Source organism: Solanum tuberosum, unplaced genomic scaffold (genome assembly GCF_000226075.1).
Source record: "Solanum tuberosum cultivar DM 1-3 516 R44 unplaced genomic scaffold, SolTub_3.0 scf00052, whole genome shotgun sequence".
NCBI lineage: Eukaryota > Viridiplantae > Streptophyta > Magnoliopsida > Solanales > Solanaceae > Solanum > Solanum tuberosum.
The window spans coordinates 610,718-625,551 of NW_006238977.1; positions in this window are offsets into that span (position 1 = coordinate 610,718).

A 14,834-nucleotide genomic window follows, 5' to 3' on the forward strand; every position below is an offset into this window, starting at 1 on the left:
TGAGATCGACAACAACCAAACATGAGCATCGTTGCTCCACGCTATGACCAGCGAGACCCACTGGAGCCTTAAGGTTTTGGGGGTTGTTGAAGACAGATCTTAACAAATCCATGCAGGTTCATTTTTTTATTTTTTAATTTAGATTATTATCTCATATTTTAAAAAAAATTTCTTAAATTACCTATATTTTTTTAGTTTAGTAGTTATGATTGAATTCTTACGCTACATGAAATTCAATAATGGCCATGTAATCTCTCTTAAGCAAGATTTCCTTATAGTTTTGAGTTCCTAAACTAGTGCATTTTTTGCCTTGTTTGTTCCTATTTTTGTTTGAATGTAATTTGCCCCTTTTGTAAATGGGTGTTAGTACACCCTTGAGTTTTTCTTTAAAAATACTAATTGAGTTGTGGTTTCTTGATTTAATTGTAGCAAGCTTTAATATGAGAATTTAATTTATTTGTTTAATGAATTGATCTATTATTATTAAAATCTCCATGATTCATGCTTCTTTCCATTTTTGTTCCCTTAAATCGATTGGTACACCTTAATATTTACCTATCCTTGGTAAACCTTGACATGATTCTTCTCCTTGATTGACTTTATTTTTTCTCCGGCATTTCTTTCTTCTAGTTAGTGTGGACATCTTTGACTTAATTGTTATTGGTAAACTTTTGCTAGTTATAGTAAGTATACATACGTGACCTTCAAATATGACAGTCTCTAAATCATGTTATCTTGGACATAAGTTTTTGATTGTATTAACATGGCTCCTTCAAAATTAGAAGATCATTCATGATTCTTTTCTTCTATTTATTATGACATATTCATCGATGGTAATCTCTAATATGGCTATTTCCTTATTAAATTGCACTATTTTAATACCAATTGATTTATGGTAAAATCTATGCATTGATGTTCCATGTTGCTTGTTTATTTTTGGAAAAACTTTGACTTAGTATCATATTTGATTAACCGTATTTCTTAAAGCCGCATGGCTATGATAATATCAATCAATTAAATACCAAGAATGTGGGTCTAATTGAGGAGAATAATTTCTTTCCTTTTCTCTATTTTTGTACTTGTTGATGTGTCCTCTATATTTTACTATAAAAACAAGACTCCTTCCATTTTGTCCACACGCTTAAGCAAGCACAACACTCTTATACACTCTCAAAAGAAATAATATTCTTACGTACTACCTTATGAGTTTTTGCTGTTCTTATGGCTGCACGAAGTTTGGACTTCGGTTCTTACAACAAGTTTTGTGTGCTTATTTGAATACTGCTTAATCGGTTAGTTATCTTTGCTAGAACTATAAATTGTGGTATGTTCAAGGTAGTTACTTCATTATCTATTTTGTTATCTTTTCTTACTTTAGTGTCCTTATAAGCTTATTCTTTTTAGGAGTACCTTTACTACTTTAGTATAGTATATAGGGAAAATGCATAAGTACCCCCCCCCCCCAACCTATTCTCGAAATCTCAGAGACACACTTATACTATACTAAGGACCTATTACCCCCTCGAACTTATTTTATAAATAATTTTCTACCTCTTTTCGGCCTGCATGGCACTATCTTCTGGGCCCAACGCGTGTTGACAATTTTTTCAAACTATCTGGTTGATAGTGCCACGTAGGCCGAAAAGGGGTAAAAATTATTTATAAAATAAGTTCGGGGGGGAGGGGTAATAGGATCTAAGTATAGTATAAGTGTGTCTCTGGGTTTCGGGCATAGGTTTGGGGGTACTTATGCATTTTCCCTTTATTTTAAGGTACTAAGAACAAACATACTCTCACCACTTTGAATATTCTTTGAACCTACATTATCTTGCAACGACGTTTCTTGGAATTCAATCATGGCAAGTGGAGAAGTCAATGTGACAAGCCGAGCTAAAGTGGAATTGTCACCCCAAAAGGGGCATCACGTAAATTTTGAAAAATGATGAAAACAGTTAGGCTATAGTTGACTTCTTATATGAAGAGCACATATAGCTTAATAAAAATAAGGCAACTCGTTATTCCCTCCTATTCTAATTTTATATGTAACCCTTTTAGAAGTGTTAAAAACTTGACAATTTTTATTATTATGTTCACTTATCAACATACTTTCATATAATTTTAATATAAAAAAAAAATACTTATATTTTTACTTCACACCACTTTTTAAATATCAAAATATTTTATTTAGTACTCTTGAATAATTTTTCAAAAAAAAATACTTTTCATCTTTTCTTAAGAAATTTAAGAGAGCCGATCATAAAAAAGAAATAGAGGGAGTAACCCCGTATTGGACCCATTTTAGCCTTGTCAAATTCTGGTCTCTCTCTCTCCCTCTCCCTCTCTCTCTCTCTCTCTCTAGCAACTTTAACTTTATGTGTTGTTGATTTATTTAAATTTCTATTTGCATGATATGTTTTATTATTTTGATTTGGAAGCAATCGGGTTAGTACTTCTGTCCTTTCTTCTCCTTATGGTTATTTTAGTTTTGCTTAGCTTTTCCTTTTATTTCACATTATCCACACACTTTAGCATTTTATTAGAAGTGATCAGGTCAACCTCTCCTTCTTTATTTGTTAATATTTCAAGTATCTTATGTATGTATTTGGTACACAAAAATTTTGCTTTGCTTGATTGAATTCATAATTTTTTTATGGATTCATTGGCTCTGTTTGTGCCAATTTTTATAACTCACATAGATTTAATTTGCTTATTTAAAAAACAATAAAAGTAAGTTTGCATGTCTAACTAACTTATTCACCTAGTCTTATATTAATTAGATAATAATCGATACATGCTTAATTCATTCACCTGTCTTAATTTTTTTTTTATATTCTTTATCTTATAGTGACACTATTTTCCATGTTAAATCCCCACATAATTCACAATATTCGACCAGGACCCACATTTGTGGACCTCGAAGGGTGCTTAACACCTTACTTTTACGGTAACTTGAACACTTATCTGATCTATGGTTTCACAGACCCTTTTAATTAATTTTGTTTGTAATTAGGATAGAATGATGCCCTAACATACCTTTAATTCGTTAGGTGGTAACTATTCTTTTTTATTAATCATAAAAGAGTTGTCACGTCATTGCATAATCCATTTTGAGAAAAATGGGGCGCAATAATAGCCACCATTGTGAGTTTGTGCTAATATAATGGTGCTAAAGAGACATTGCCACAATGCATAGAGAAGGTTCTAGAAGAGAACAAAGATGTGATGGGTGAAGAGTTGCCAAGGCACTTACCTACTAGGCGCAAGGTAGACCATAATATCAAACTAGATCTTGGAGTGAAGCCACCCACATATTCTCTATCTCGCATAGATCCAACCGAGTTAGAGGGTTTGAGGAAGAAGTTGAAGGAGTTGCTCGAAGTCGGTCACATCCGCCGACTAAAGCACCCTATGGAGTGTCGATCCTGTTTCAAAAGAACAAAGATGGGTTGTCACACTTATGCATTGACTACCTGGTGGTTAACAAATTGACAATAAAGAAAAAATACCCCATCCCGCTCATTGTCAACTTGTTCAGGAAACTTGGACATGCCACGTACTTCACCAAGGTAGACCTTCAAAGAGGCTACTACACAGTTCACATAGAAGAGGGGGATGAGCCAAAGATGATATTTGTCACTAGCTAGATACGTAGCTTTTGAGTGATTGGTGATGCCCTTCAGATTGACCAACACACATGCTACCTTTTGAATACTGATGAACAAGATCTTTCATCCATACTTAGATCAGCTCGTAGTTGTGTACCTAGATGACATAGTCATCTAAAACAATGTCTTGGAGGAACATGTCGATAACTTAAAAAAGGTTTTCCAAGTCCCACGAGAGAACAAGCTTTATATCAAGAGGGAGAAATGTTAGTTTACCCAGTATGAAGTACACTTCTTGGGGAATTTCATTAGCCAACATTAGTTGTGGATGGATGAGGCCAAGGTACGGGCAACAAAATTCATGGTTAATATAGTATGGCCACTAGCTATTTCCAGTCACAAAAGAAACTCATACCAAAGCAAGCAAGGTGGCATGATTTCTTTGCTGAATTTGATTATGAGTTAGTGTACAAACCAGGCAAGGGAAAAATGTTGTGGCCGATACTTTGAGTAGAAAGTCTGAGCCTGCTGCCTTCTTCACAGCCTTCTGTGACATTCAAGATGTTATTAAGAATGGTATACACTATGATTCGGAAGCAAAATGACTTATGGAGGTAGGTGCTTAAGGAAAATAAGATACTTGTAGATGGAATATGGACTATTACCCACCGCCAGATGAAGGGTCTGTGTGCCCAAGTTTGGAACTATTAGGCGGCAAATCATGAAGGAAAGCCATGACATGTCATGGGTTGGACACCCAGGGCAACGTCACATAAGGGCATTGATTGAGTCGATCTACTATTGGTCGTGCATGTGAGAAGACATAGTGCTATGTGTGGACTTATCTTGTATGCCAATAAGATAAGGTAAAGTAACAACAACCTAGAAGAGTCTTAGAACCGCTACCTAGAGTAGATTGCCTATGGGAGAGTATGATTATCGACTTTATAACCTACTTACCAAAGTCTGACATATATAGGACTATCATAGTCGTGGTGGAAAAGTTTTTGAAGTATGTTAGCTTCCCGCCAAAGCAGGTTGCACTGCTAAAGAGGCAGTTGTATTTCTCCACTAGTTTTCACCCGCAGACGGATAGACAGACAGAAAGGGTCAATGCTTATTGGAGTGCTGCCTAAGACACTTTGTGAGTTCACGTAAGAAAGATTGGGTAATACTAATAGACATAGCTAAATTCTCATATAGCTTGCAACGAAGCGAATCTATCAGGCGAACACCATTTGAGTTAGCCATAGGACAACAACCACAAAATCCACATTCACTAACAATTGCATTTGAGGGCGAGAGTTTGGGGGCTTACAATATGGCCAAAGGAGGAGCAACTTGACACTGCTATGTCCTACTTGGATACATCGTCAACAAAGATGATGAAGTTTGACAACTCCAAGCGTTGTCCCTCAGATTATAAAGTTGGGTATATATTTTTGGTCATGTTTAACCCAAGGCAATTTAAGGAACTATTAGACATGCACCAAAATTTGGTATGACAGTATGAGGGACTATTTAGGATCATTGCCAAGGTGGGAAAAATCTCATATAAGTTAGAGTTACCACCTTATCTTAAGATCATCTTGTCTTTCATGCCAGTGGGCTCAAACCATACCATGAAGACAAGTATGACCCCAACCGAAGTTAGTCTAGTCGGGAACTAATTACCATCACTACCTTGCATTATCGGGAAATGGAGGCTATTATTGACTACCAAGCAATGTTGGAAAAAGGGAAACAAGCCACTATCACGTTCATCATCCACTAGAAGGGACAATCACCGGAAGAAGATACATGGGCACAATACAAAGACTTGTGGTAATTCAAAGACAAAATTCGAGAGTTCATGCAGCAACAATGCCCTGTGGTCGTCACAACATAAGTTGGTAGAGAGTGTGATGACCTACCACGTCATCACTCCACTTAGGCACCACGTGGCATAATGTTATCCATGTGGAAGACTTACATTGGAAGAACACTAATCCTTTGTGGAATATTCTAGAAATACATGGAGAATTTCTTGGATGACCTTAGAATCCCATGGATTTGCATGGAAGGTCCTTAGAATCTACTAGTTGTGTAGAATATTCTAGAAAGATGACTTATTTGTAAATAAGTAGGGAATTGTATGAAAACTATTATTTTTAGAAGGCTTCTTCTTTCTAAAAAGCTTGACCGAATCGGCTATAATATTATCAAATTTACTATTATTTTTAGTGGTTTATAGTACAATATTTTTATTTCAAAGAAAAGAAAACACCATTAATCATGAACTCTGAATTAAATAGAATTACACCATCATTTGAGAAACAAGCAAATTTTTCTTGGCCATTCAAATTGGAAATGTTGACTTTTTTAGTGACGGGGGAAGTGATTTTTTTTTTAGGTTCTCTGCATAGTTATGCATCAACTAATATGAGATCATTTTCCTAATAGCAAACACCAAAATCTTACATAAGTTCATTTCTAGCACTTTATAGTATTTACCCATGATTGATAGTGCCTCTACGTCCTGCATAGCGAAGTAGCTAAATTAAGTAGATTTAACTCAATGTTCTTCCGTTTTAATTTAATCTAGTTTTATATGCTTATAGATCATGTTCCCTTATAAGGATCGAATGAGAACCGAGTACAATCCTAGGCATTTCAAAGTAATGACTCATAACGCTCTCCATATTCTTTGGTAGATGCCCCATACCAAGCATACTTAACTCTATGGTTCCCTCTAGCTCTCATTATGTTCTCCAAATTCTCTTGAAAAACCTTAAACCATGCCTTTTCCATTGGTGTATGAGAACCGGTCCAATGGAAAAGGCACGGGTTGAGGTTTTCAAGAGAATTTGGAGAACGTGACAAGAGCTAGATGGAACCTTGAGTTGTTGAGCATGCTTGTATGGGGCGTCAACCAAGAATGTGGAGATCATTATGCATCTTGGGTTTGAAATCCCTAGGATTGTAGCTGTTCTCATCCGTATAAGATCATATCTATAAGCCATATAAAACTAGATTAAATTAAAAAATGGAGAACATCGACATGAAGTATACCATAGCCATATATAAACTTTATCTTCTACTCTAGATATCTAGATGTTTCTAGAATATCTAGATATTTAATCCTCAAGTATCAACAATCACCCTTGACAGATGAACCCCTTCTTCAAGTTGACCCCAACTTTAAGAATAGACCAAGATAAGAAATAGAAGATTACAACTCGATAACCAACTAAAAAAATAAACTTGAATCAAAACTAGAAAAATTAATCCCAAAGATCAGGTTATTCAATCTAGTTCTTCGTATCGGGAACACTCAAAATCTTCAATCAAAACTCTCTCAAATACGAACTCTATCTTACTTGATTGTGTTCTGCTTGTATCTCTCTATGTCAGTGCGCAAATATATTGTAGAAAACCCTACCCTATTCATAGGCCATAACCTTTCTTACTTTAGGTTGAAATCGGTGATCTTTTACTACTTCCCTTTCCTTGTAGCCTTAAACTAACTCCCACGTCTTGTACTTCATTCACTGCCTTGAACTTCTTTGTCCCCACTAAAAGTTCTTCTCCTAATCCCACTTGGACTCTGTCTAAGAGGAATATGCTGGTGGAACTAGTTTATTACATCTGTTCTCCTATTTGCCACACATCAAAATCTTCCTCGATCCAATACCTTTCTTCTATTACGAAAGAGGTCTCTAAAATATCAATCAATCATTCTATCAAACGACTTACCATTTTCTGTTGCATCTCGATGGATAGATTAAGATTGAATGTTGACATCTTGACTTTCAATGAAACTCGTAATGCTATTACTAATTAAACTCGTGCTAAAATGTCAAGAGATGAAAGTTCTACTGAAAGAAGCTAGGAGATGGTAGTATCCAGGAACTTTGACATAGTGATTCTGCATTAGTTGAAGCCACTGTTGAATACCTCTCTAATCTAGATTCTACCATCACTTATTGTCGTAGAACTTCCATCTCTTGGCATATTAGTAGGAGTTGAATTAGTAGTATCATTAAGAGTTCCATTGAAGGTCAAGTTGTCAACATTAGATTGTTTTTTTGATAGAATGATTGATTGATACGACCTATTTTTCAATGTACACGTGCAAATACAACTTTGCAAATGAAATTTGTTGCCTTTTTCTAGTAAAAAAGTTACAGCACACTGAAAATACACGTATGTAAAAGAAAAGTAATAAACACAACCTGTATTGACCACTTAAAAAATACGGACAATTATTTAAACTAGCATATATTCCAAACACCGGAGATTTCTTTGGAAATTCTTGTCTTGACTTTTTCTGGATCTACACCAAATCAACAATCACTGTGCTAGAAGTCTCTCCATTGTAGACAAGGTTTTTCCATCACTCTCTTTTAATGACAAATTTTTTTCACTTACATCACTCCCCACGTACTTGGCGGTTCTCCAATTATATGCTCCGATGAATTGAGATTTTGAAAAATGAAAAAAAATAAAACTTGAAGGAATTTCACTTTCTGGTGATAGAATCACCATAACAAGTTTGTCCGAATGGTTTTTTGTATCGAATTCAGGAGAGGAAGTTGTTCGAAAAGGAATTAGACCAAAATGAAACATATTCCAAGAGAGATTTCTCCAATTTGTGGAGCTGAATGAATACGTGCTAATAGATGGTCTACCCTTTAAAGGTTGTATTAATGTCAGGACCCCAAAACTCAGAGCTTGATTAATGGGCAAGAATACCCTAGTTGAAATCCTCAAGAATTACGAGGAGTTGGAGAAATTGACCCTTTTTCATTGTACCTACATGTTGATCGATGTGAGCATTCGTCACCAGAAACACAAGTTATTAAAGATTTCTCAAATGCATGAACGAAATATTTGCCTAATTTCTGAAAGCCTAGATATCTAAGAATACCAATTTATATAGGCTTTCATAAATTAGGCAAAAAATTTGTTCACGCATATGAGAAATCTCTAGTAACTTGAGATTCGATGAATGCTCACATTAATCGACATATATAAACAATGGTGAAGGGTCAGTTTCTCCAACAATTTACAATTATTAAGCATTTCGATTAGAGTATTCTCGACCAATAAGCAATTAACCTTTGGGTTTTAGGGTCATAATATTGACACAACCTTTAAACAGATGAACTATCTTTTAGCACATATTAGTTTAACTCCACAAATTAAATAAATTTTCCTTGAAATATGTTTCCTTTCCGTATAACTCTCTTCCTAACAACTTGGTCTCATGAATTTGATATTAAAAACCATATGGACAAACTCGTTATAGTGGTCTATCACAAGAAAGTGTAATCCTTCAAAAAAGATTCATTTTTCAAAAACTCAATCCATCGGAGCATGTAATCGAAGCACACCCAAGTTCGTGGAGTGATGCAAGTGAAAAAATTTAACATTAAAAGAGAGTGATGAAAGAACATTGTCTATAATGGCGAAACTTATAACACAAAGATTGTTGATTTGGTGTAAATCCAAATAAAGTAGAGACAATGATTTCCAAAGGAATCTTCAGCATTTGGGATATTGAGATTATTGAGTGTAAATCTTTATTTGAAAGATTGATAATCAAGTCTAGAGCTTCACTTTCTCCGTTCGTGATAGTATCGTTAAGTTTTACATGTTTCTCTTTTGCATTCTGAGAGAATGTTGGGCTTTGATAGCTCGAGTAGGTTGCATAGGTAAATATGGGTCAATTATTATTGATTTTTTTTGTTGGCTCTTAAATTTACGTTTTCCCCTCAAACGAATTTGTTTTTAATTTTTGTTCCTCGTATTTTTTATATACTAGTTCCGGCACGTTTATTCCAAAATATTTCATGTAAATTTTGTATTGCAAATGACATATTTTATTCTCTTCAAATTTATTGGTATTTACCATAAAAAATCCATCATTTTTGCGATAGAAAGTGCATATATCTTCCTAATAAAAAGAATACATCCTTACTTATAAAATTGATGAAAAGTGCATAAAGTAAAATAACTAACTATGTACAAATACAATATTCAAATGAGGATACAAAAATACCACATGCTAGGGGCTAATATTTACAAAGCAACAAACTATTGTAATTTCTCAATAATAATAACGACAAAATAATAGAAAGTTGTACAATAACATCAAACAAGAAATATAAACACTAAACAAAACAAATAAAAAGGGATAAGAGAAGAGATCATAGAGATTTTCTCTCTTTTTTTTTCCAACTGTTTCAAGTGTGTATAATATTGTGTCAAATGTCAGTATTTATAGGATAAGATTGAGGAACACAAATAGTTGTCATGAATATTCATTAATCCCTTTGAGATCATGGATGAGTATGAGAGATGTGTTAAATATCATGATAAATATAATTAGTTGGAGTTACATATATTCACATAATGGAGAGTTAGTGGTAATAAATTTATGTAACACACTTCACATTAATACAAATATTTATATTATATATAAAAGAATATAATATTAGTTTGTATGGTTTTTTTCTTTTTGTGAAGGTCAAACATAACCATTCATATTTTCAATTGGAAGATGAACAAATTTTTTTGATGAATTACTCCAACATGAAATTAATACAAAGAATACATATTTAAGAGACTTTATGGTGGTTAATTCATGTACTAATGTGATGATTTATAATTTTATATTTAATTCATTAAATAATTTATAATATTTAAATTTAATGTAGGGGTAAACCCGTAATCTAACTTTTGCCTAAAATTCTTTCCACTTTTAATATAACTAGTTTCTGGACACGTGCATAAGATTCATTTCTAGATCTAATCTAATACCTTATTTTATTGATTTTAGTATTGTCTACTCGAATTAGATTTCGAATGAGATGTAAAAACAAGGCATGTTTGCATTTGTTTGCTTTCAGATACTCTATACGAGACAGGCTGCTTTTTCGGATTCTGCGATACATCAAAACCTCACTGGGAAGCGTTGCACGTGTGTCCCATGCAATATCTTATTAATTCGTTAGGACGATTAAAATTCAATGAAAACATGCGTGTAATGAGTACTAAAATGCAACAATGTCAAATAAATGTTATGATAATAATATTTTTTTCATAGAAAATTAAATTAAAGAAGACTAATAGAGAAGTATAAAAAAACAAACACAAAAGTAAAAAATAACATACGCATCCTTCTTAAGACTTTAATCATAACATTATATAATTGGAAAAAAGAAATACAAAATCGGTACATATTTTTCTAAGTTTTTGTCGACACCTTCTCTCATATTCAATCAAAATTCAAATGTCATCTCATCGAGTCAAACTAAAGCAGGAATCAAATAGAAAAATCACTTTATTTTCGTAAAGTGATATATAATCAGACTAAGGTAGATATATCATATACTTTAGATGTTGATGACTTCACTACTTTAACTATAAAATGGAAAAGGATAATTTTGGATGTGAGTTTCATGAAACAAAAAAGATGAATTTATATAGATAAAAATAGAGGAATACCAAAAAAGGTTTCAAAGGGTCAAAATAGATAAATTCAATGAAACTCCACTAAAATCTGGAAGAGTAAACAATCCTCCTTTAAACACTTGAACTCTCCATTTACTCAATGAAGTAATTGATTATCACTAATATTTAAACATGTAAGTAAATTAATATTTATAATATTTTAATTTAGTGTAGGGGCAAAATGGTATTTCAACTTTCAACTTTTTTTTGTTCCGACTTTTAGTAATATATGATATGATATATGATGACTAGTGTTCGAACACGTGCGTTACACGTGTATACCGTGCTAATTAGTTTAAATACTTCTAAAATATAAGTGTACGATGTGTAAAATACAAGCCCGAATCAATGAACAGTGAGCATATTCAACTCATATTATGATCATTGCAAGACACATCATACAAAAAATATTGTTATAAAAGTGAATTTGAAAAACTAATACTATAACGACTTCAATTATACAATTCTTATAATATATCAAGTATTCAACTTGTTAAAAGTTCTTTTTTTTAATATGTTACAACACATAATTTAAATGTCGACATTATAGTTACAAAATATTTAATGCCTTAAAGTTTCCGCCTTCTTTTTTAAAGGGAATAATACCCTCCACTTTATTACAGATGCATACATATCGAGAACTTGTCGTCGAAGGAGAGTGGTGTTTTGTAATAGTTGTAGAGAAATTCGCTCAACATATGTCTTCCTTAGGATGGCTAGTAGATCATTATCTATTTCATAGTCTACTCCTACAAAATAAAAGTATTATTTGTTATAAAATAATCATTGTTTAAATATTTAATTGACATATATAAATAATAATTACATGTATATGTACCCTTTGTCTTCTTTGGCTCATTCAAAATTATTAATTCAACCATCAGTAAATTTCGACAAAAGAAATTACACATATAGTTGAATTATGAAATACAACACAATCTGTGAGATATTAACAATATGGTAGAAAAAAGAAATCATTATAAACCAAAAATTATATGGTGCAAAAAATAAATGCATATATAAAAAAGATAACTTTGAATATATCTTCTATATTACCTTTAAAACATGAACTCCTAACTTTAATGTTAAATTACTATAATATCGCTAACTTAGATTGTGACTTTTTCGATGAGTTGTGACTTTTTCGATAAGTTGTGAATTTTTTCAAAGGGTTGTGATTTTTCGATGAGTTGTGACTTTTCCAAAGAGTTGTGACTTTTTCAATAAGTTGTGACTTTTCCAAAGAGTTGTGACTTTTTCAATAAGTTGTGACTTTTCCAAAGAGTTGTGACTTTTTCAATAAGTTGTGACTTTTCCAAAGAGTTGTGACTTTTTCAATAAGTTGTGACTTTTCCAAAGAGTTGTGACTTTTTCAATAAGTTGTGACTTTTCCAAAGAGTTGTGACTTTTTCAATAAGTTGTGACTTTTCCAAAGAGTTGTGACTTTTTCAATAAGTAATAAGTTGCGACTTTTCCAAAGAGTTGTGACTTTTTCATCTAGTTGTGACTTTTCCAAAGTGTTTGGACTTCTCGGAAAGGTCATGATTTTTCAGATAAGACACAAAAAATAATTGTTCATACTACCCTTTGTTAACTATAAATAAAGGGACTTCCTCTCATTTTCCAACCACAATTTTTTCTAATCTTCTACTCTTCTTCTTCTTGCATTTTAATTTTTTTATTTATGTAATATATTGTCGTTGAGTGAGTTCGAAGTTTAGCAAAATATGAGGTACCTACTATTCTGATAAAGTAAGTCATTCTATCCTAAGAGGGTATATTCCATAACCTTGAGTACTTGAGGAAAATAATTTAATTTTAATGATATAATAATAATTTTTTTGCATAATATACACATTAGTATGTAATGTTCCAATAAATGAAGTTAACATGATGTAGTCTAAATACATTTGTATTTTTTTAACAATTCTCTTGTGATGTAGATATATGCTTCTGAATAATATTTTCCAAAATTTAGAGAATTGTCACAATTTGTTTTTGATGCTCAAGACAAAAGAATGACTTTATTTATCAATATTACTTATGTGATTTAGACTCCCAGAAAGTTTGCTTCAAAATAGTTATTACTATATAAACATTACCCTTTTGTTTTACTTATTTACTATTTCTTAATATTTTAGTATTTTAGGCGAAGAAAAGTTATTTACTTAACTATAAGTTCTGTAGAATTATTGGAGTGCTTTCATTGAACTGTTCTTTTTTCTTTAAATACCCAATATACTGAAATAATTAATTGTTATGGTTTGCATTCAGATCTAATCCAATGGTTGATATAGTCTTTTTCTTATTTTAGTGGCTTTATGTCCTAGAAGACAAGTTTCATTCAAATAATAAGTTAATAATTAATCGATTTGAATGACTGTATAATTAATCGTTTTGACTGACTATTTTTAGGTAAATAATAAGTAGAAAGGAGGTAGTAACTAGAATAAATAGTTCAGTAGCAACAAATGCAAGAATATTACTTCCATATTCTCATTGGTTGTTTAATTGGCCTTCACACAGTAAACTAGTTATTGATTGTGTATCATTTTAACCTACTAGCACACCTTTCCCGAAGTTTTAAACAGACAATTAGCAAGGTTTAATCGAGATCGTTGTTGTACTTCAAGCAAAAGATAATATGTTCAACTCCTACCATCAGTCAAAATGATTAATTATTTTGCATTTGTTGCTACTGAACTATTTATTCTAGTTACTACCTCCTTTCTACTTATTATTTACCTAAAAATAGTCAGTCAAAACGATTAATTATCAACTGCTGTGACTGAAACTTGACTTTTGGGATTTTCATAAAGCCACTAAATCGAAAATAAGAAAAGGCTACATCAACCATTGGATCAGATGAGAATGTTGTACGATTTTACTATTACTCCTTCTCATGACCTTTAATATCTTAATCTTATTGAGTATTTGTCATGACCTGAGCCTACACCTTGGATGTGGCCGGCACTCGAGAACCATTGCTGGTCCGCAAGCCAACCCTCGCCCTGGTTGACTACAAGCGGAAGACTAACTCAAGCATTCAAAGCTTAAAAACTGAATAAAAATTCATGAAACTCAAATACAAAGCTTTAACTCAAATGGAAAACTTTGAATAAAAAATATATATTCAACTTGCCACAAAATAGGCAACTTAAGTCTTTAAAACATTTAACAAAATAAATGAATAGACTTCTGAAACTCTATTGTCTATCTATGAAGCCTCTAAATGACAAAGATGGAAGTCGGGACAAGACCCACGACTTCCTAACAACTGATATAACTGAAAGTAAAAGTGGAGTCCTCCAGAAGCAAGGAGGCTCACCATAGCTAACTTGAACTCCATGTGGTATCAACGAAGCTCCTATTGATGACCCCGAATACCTGTATCTACATCATGAAATGATGCAAGTCAAATGGCTCAGTACGTGGAATGTACGAGCATGTAAGGGGAATTCTAAAGCATAAACATAAGCTTGAACTAGTCGCAAAGAAACATACTTACCTCTTCTCAAGCTTACTCAACTCAAGGAATACTCAATGATACTCCTCATCTCAAGATTTCTCGACTTATATGGTTCATGCGGAATTATGGGCATGAACTACTCAACTTAAGGACTTCATGGATAACATGTAATAGTTCCACGATTAGGAATATAATCTCACAAGGGTTAGGAACTCAATACTCAAGACTTAGAACTTGAATATACTACCACTCTCAAAGGTACT